At 37.0% G+C, this 6,124-nt stretch overlaps 1 long non-coding RNA gene across 1 annotated transcript; it reads left to right on the top strand.

The window, feature by feature from the left end:
* The first annotated feature begins 2,797 nt into the window (after positions 1-2,797).
* LOC105437411 lies at positions 2,798-5,017 on the top strand. The gene is made up of 3 exons (XR_004062878.1): positions 2,798-3,104; positions 4,572-4,673; positions 4,937-5,017. It is a non-coding gene; the product is annotated as an uncharacterized LOC105437411 (long non-coding RNA).
* The last annotated feature ends 1,107 nt before the right edge of the window (positions 5,018-6,124 follow it).

Genomic DNA, 6,124 nt, shown 5'->3' with positions numbered 1-6,124 from the left:
TTAGGGGACGCTTTTTCAAAGAACTCGCTGCGGCGGTGTCCTCGATTTTACCCCTGACTGGCGATATGAACGTGTGTTTAATATATGTTGAACTCGGTCAAAATGTATCCATTTGTCAGGATTTAAACATTTTCCTAAAGAAGGATGAGATTGCCAAATCTTTTTGTTTTTGTTTAATAAATATTCATAATGTATTAAATTGACGAAAAGCACTTGCAAGTTTACAAAAAATAAATTTCATTTGTGTGTAGGGAAAATACTTTTTTGTCCTTGAATTCATCTCTGATCGTGTGGATTAGAACAGTATTCCCGAGAAGAATATATTTATATAGTTACACATATTCACTTTTATGAACATTATTGTTTAAAGGGATCCGGTAACTTTGTCTCAGAACCTGAAATAAAATCCTGGATTTAGCTCATGCTGCAGTGATAATTATAAACCTTTATGTCAGTCAAGAACTCCATGACTTTTGCAATTATCAATTGTCTAATTATCAGGATATTTATGATTAGAAATCGAAAACAAATTTCTCGTTTGCCAAACGGTTTTCATAAAACTACAGTTTATCGGGGAAAACTAGCATGGTAAAACCGGTTACTCAAAGATTTTATATTTTTTGAGGCACCTCTTGATCATTTTGAAGCGTTGTAGGGCTTCAATATTACACCATATCACAGACACTGATCACACGTAGGGCCGTGCATATCAGATTTAACATTAATAAACGATGCCTTTACTCGTGTCAAGAGCACATTGTTCCCCACCTTGTCCACTTTCAAATTCGATCGTGGAGCCGCGAATTAAATCCGAACTTCTGATTGGTCTATTTTGTTTTCATGTAAAAATTGTGTAACTGTGAATACCTTATTTCAATAAAAAAACAAATTGGTTAATCATGTTTTAAATAATGTATTAATGACCTATTCCCCCCAAAACGTAAAACGCTTTCGGGACGTATTCTATTTGAACTATATTTGGGGCGTTTTCTTTTGATAAGGTCTGCAGACAGTTGTGTTTTTATTGGGACGGCTCGAATTTCCCAGAAAAAATAATACCTTAAGTACAACTTCCCTATCGAAACAAATGAAAAAGGTCTATAGTGAGATATTAATAATCTTTGCTTTACGTCCAAGTAAAGATGAAGCTTGGGTACCTATTTTTCAGTAATTGTATTCGCAATGCAATATTTATCTGCATACAAGACCTTGGAAGGTGAGTTAGTAACCGCTTGTAGAAAGAAAATATACCTGCCTATAAGTGCCACTCATATTATTTTTCTGGGAAGCCATTTCCTCATGAAGATTGCAGTTAATCTAGATACCTCCTTGTCTCTTTAGCCAGTCTGTTATATGTATGTGTTTACCAGGTTCGGATCCAGGATTTTTTAAGTGAGCACTTATTTTTGTTTGGCCCTCGAAAATTTGAAAAATCGCACCCCCCCCCCCCCCCCTAGAACGCCAGGGGGGGAGGGGGGCTTATATCCACAAAAATGTAAAATTAACGTATTTTAACACGTTTACAGGTGTAAGCCCTTAGAAATTCATGGATTTTATACATCAAATTATCGTCGGATAGCTCAGGGGTTTTATACATTAAATTATCGTCAGATGAGCATATTTTATACCTTATTTGTGACACTGGCAGGTTACGAATTGGCGTGGGGTCCAGGGGGCGAAGCCCCCGGAAGCTCAGGGGTTTGGGGCAATAAATAACGGTCAGATAAGCATATTTTTATATCTATTTCCGACACTGGCAGGACACAAATTAGTGTTGTGTCTAGAGGGCGGAGCCCCCAGCAGCTCCGGGGTTTTATACCTTAAATTATCATCAGATGAGCATATTTTATACATTATTAATTTTGTGACACTGGCAGGTCACGAATTGGCGTGGTCCATGGGGCGGAGCCCCCGGAAGCTCAGGGGTTTGGGGCAATATATAACGGTCAGATAAGCATACTTTTATATCTATTTGCGACACTGGCAGGAAAAAAAAATGGTGATGGGTCCAGGGGGTGGGGGGGAGGGAGATCAAGAAGCTCAGGGGGTTTATACAATTAATTATCCCTAGATGAGCATATTTTATACCTTATTTGTGACACTGGCAGGTCACGAATTAGTGTTGGGTACAGAGGGCAGAGCCCCCAGAAGCTCAGGGGTTTATACATTAACTCATCATCAGATGAGCATATTTTGAAATCTTATTTGTTAAACTGGCAGGACACAAATTGGTGTTGGGTCCAGAAGCGGAGCCCTCAGAAGCTCAGGGGTTTTGGGCAATAAATTACGGTCAGGAGAGCATATTTTTATACCCCATTTGCGACACTGGCAGGTCGCGAATTGACGTGGTGTCCAGGGGCGGTGCCCCCAGAAGCTCAGGGGTTTTAGGATTTGTATAACGATCAGACAAGCATGCAGGGGCCCGCCTTAGGGCCCCTGGTGGGGTCGGGGGTGGAGCCCCGGAAACTTTAGGCATTTAATTACGGTCAGATGAGCATATTTTGATACTTATGATATTTTTCCCCTTTTAGTTCCTTCTTTTTGTTTTCTTCTTTCTTTTTTTTTCCTCTTTTGTTTCCTTTTTTGATTTCCTTCTTCTTTTTTGTCCTTCTTTTCTCTCTCCCTTCTTTTCTTTTCCTTCCTTTTTTTTTTGCCGGGGGGGGGGGGGCGGGCCCCCGGACCCCCCCCCCTCCCCCTGGATCCGCCACTGGTGTTTACCATACATATTTATTGTATGTGTGTGTATATACATACGTTTATATACAGATTTGTTGTTCTTCTTCCAGCCAAACCGGATAGCTCTCCTGTGATCAAGTACATTAGGCACAACAATGGCTTCAACGTGACCTGCTCCATAAGTAATGTTTTCCCGATTACCTTCCCACTATTGACAACCAAAGAAGGGAATAGAACTGCTTCTAACAACGGTGATGGAACATTCAACACAACTGTTACACATTTCTTTCCAGCTGACGAGAAGGATACAACCATACAGTGTCTGTATTCCATTTTGAACTTCAGCGGTATAGCTTCCCTGCATATTGTTAACAGTTCTACCATTGACCAGCCTGAGAAAGAGGATACGATGGAAAAGAACATGACACGTAAGCATATATATATATATATATATATACAGTGCGTCCCAGAAAAAAAACGAAACCGAGATCTATAGATGCTTTATCATAACTTAGTCACATTTACAAATAATAAATGACACATATTTGAAAAGCTTACATCCTCCTCTTTTATTTGATGCAACTCACATGATGCATATTTCATGCATGAGTGACTAAAATGAATATGAAGAGAGGGAACCAAAAAGTCAATTGGCGGGTGGTATCTGAATTTCAAAGGGTAAATCAAATTTCTAGACAATTGAGTTTCTGCCCATTCATATGACACCTCAATCAGGAAAAATGAGCCAAGGAATGTCAAAGTTCTGTTTGTTCAAAGTAGAGTTTGCATTTACATAATTTTATCAAACGAATTCGTTTTCACTGGCTCCATGCCGTAGCAACAAGCAAAATTGACAAAAGACTTAACTCCGTTTCGTTGACAATCAGCCATGCATGAAGTCTTACGTCTACGGCGGTTTGTCAACGAAACGGAGTTAAGTCTTTTGTTAATTCCGTTTTTTGCTACAACAGACAGCCAGTGTAAACGAATTCGTTTGATAAAATTATGGAAATGCAAGCAATACTTTCAACTAACAGAACTTTTTTTTCCTTAGCTCAATTTTACTGTCATATGAACGGATAGAAACTCAATGTTCTAGAAATGTGATTTTTTTTTTCTTTGACATTAATATACCACCCGCCAAATGACTTTTTGTTTTCTTCTCTTCGAATTCATTTTAATCACTCATGCGTGAAATATGGATTATACGAGTTGCATCAACTGAAAGAGGAGGATCTAAGCTTTACAAATATGTGTAATTTATCAATTATAATTGCGATTAAGTTAAGATTAAAAACATAATAATTCTCGGTTTCGTTTTTTCATGGACGCACTGTATATATATTGACAAAGAGAGGGAGAGAGACAGTTTGTGAGACTGAACAAAACAAAAAAATATATATTAGAGGATACGATGGAAAACGTAAAAGACACGTAAGCGTATACAGGGTATGTGTGCGTGTGTGTGCGTGTGTGTGTGTGAATGTGTGTGTGTGTGTACTTACACATAGTTAAAGATAGAGAAAGAGAGAATGGAGGGAGAGATGGCGAGTTAGACTCAACACAAAATATACAACTATAAATACTAATGGTGTAAGATATATAACTCCGTAATTGTTTGTGTGTGTTAAGTCTATTCTTAATATTTTGAAGTCGCAGAACAATATTTGTTTATTGATACAAAAATGCACACATATACAAATGTAAATTATTAATTCCACATATTTGCTGGTTATTGTATACAAAATGTTTAACTCAATGAACAAACCATATATTAAGGCTCAACATATAACGTATTTATCTCTGATCATGTTAGTAGACGCCTGTGTCGTTACTTACTATTTTTTTTTGGTTCGAACATTTGAATTGCATTATTTTTCCTCTTATCATTAAAGACACAGACTTCAGATGCACGCCTTCAGGATTGTGGATGGCATGGATGATCCTCGTAATCGAAGTTCTCGTTTTCATCGTCCTCGCTTACGCCATTAAAACTGGTACGTATTTAATGCTGAATCTTTTATACCAAACTATTCCGAATGTCCCCCTTTCTAGTAGAATATCAGTGCATAATTAAACATTACAATTGTTATTACTTAGGGCACAATGGTAATAATTATAGTAATAGCAGTAATAATAATGAAAATAGGGACATTCGAGGATCTATAAGCTAAAGCCATTTTCAAACTATTCTAGCTAAACAAAAGTTAAAGTGTGATATGCCTTTAAATGTAACATTTACTTATTATCCACTCAAAAGGACGTGTACTGTTTAAATCCACTCTGCGTAAAACCATACGGAACACAAACGACTTACCTCAAGATGAACACTATGATGAAAGCAGCAAGGAGGACGAGCCAGTAAAATACACGAGGTATATGTTGTTTGGTAAGCTGTCCTGTGCAGTAATCACATTGACAATCCAAATAATACCTTTAATTTTGTTAGTAACATATCTTGCAACAGCCGGATGTTCCATTGTAGCAGGGGGAACACTATTGGAAAATGTGACCCTTTCCCAAAATTCCAACAATAAGTAGCCAGAAAAGATTTTCTAGTTTCGGTCTAGATTTTTGAAAGAGTAGCTTCCAACCCTTAAATTAATATAATACTCATCGCAATTCAACGTTCATAGGTTATTGAGAAAAAAATGATGAAAAGCCAATTTTCTAATTCAGCACTTTTACTCCCCAAGTACGTGCAAGATGACAAAAGGGAGATTATACCTCTATGGAAATTCATGGGTATTGGATTTCAGATTGTCCTCAAAAATTCGTAAACCATTTATACATATTGTTTAAGAATCAATGCAAAATCTTAATACTCTGTATTAAAGTTATTGCAGACTGAAATAAGTCCAGTAGCCAGGGTATCCCAAACATTACAACCACAAACAAAATGAAGATCAGACAAACATAGGCCTACAAAACTCTACACAATATCTTTCTTCTAGATTGTTTGGTGCTTCGACGTTTATAAATAGGATATACAAAGAAGACTCTCTCAGGATATGCTAACCACCCAAAATTTGAACAACCTGACGAATCACATTTTTATTAAGCTCTTACTAAAAATCCTCCATACGACTTGTTGTTGGTTTTGTGATGAGTAGTCACTCATTTGTCAGCATTATAATGGATGATTATATTAGTATGCCAATGGATCGTATATATATATATACAACGATTAAAGGCTTACCAATTTGTCTCTAACCTTATTTCTCAGATGTTATGAACAATTACTTTTTAGGAAGTAAAACATCTTGTTTTCTTTCTAGCAATTGATTTCTTAGTCTACCGACAGAATGCCATAATATTTTTTCAGATGATATACTGATTAAATACATTAAGGCGAAACATGGAGGCTTCTCCTGGCCTGTACTACCGGAAGCATACACTAAAAACAAGGGTTTTTATGCCGAAATAGACCGTTTATCAACATTAGTAG

This window comes from Strongylocentrotus purpuratus, unplaced genomic scaffold (genome assembly GCF_000002235.5).
Source record: "Strongylocentrotus purpuratus isolate Spur 01 unplaced genomic scaffold, Spur_5.0 spur5_scaffold_1, whole genome shotgun sequence".
Classification (NCBI taxonomy): domain Eukaryota; kingdom Metazoa; phylum Echinodermata; class Echinoidea; order Camarodonta; family Strongylocentrotidae; genus Strongylocentrotus; species Strongylocentrotus purpuratus.
The sequence above is the reverse complement of the archived record's forward strand: the minus strand, read 5'-3'. Positions and strand labels throughout refer to the sequence as shown.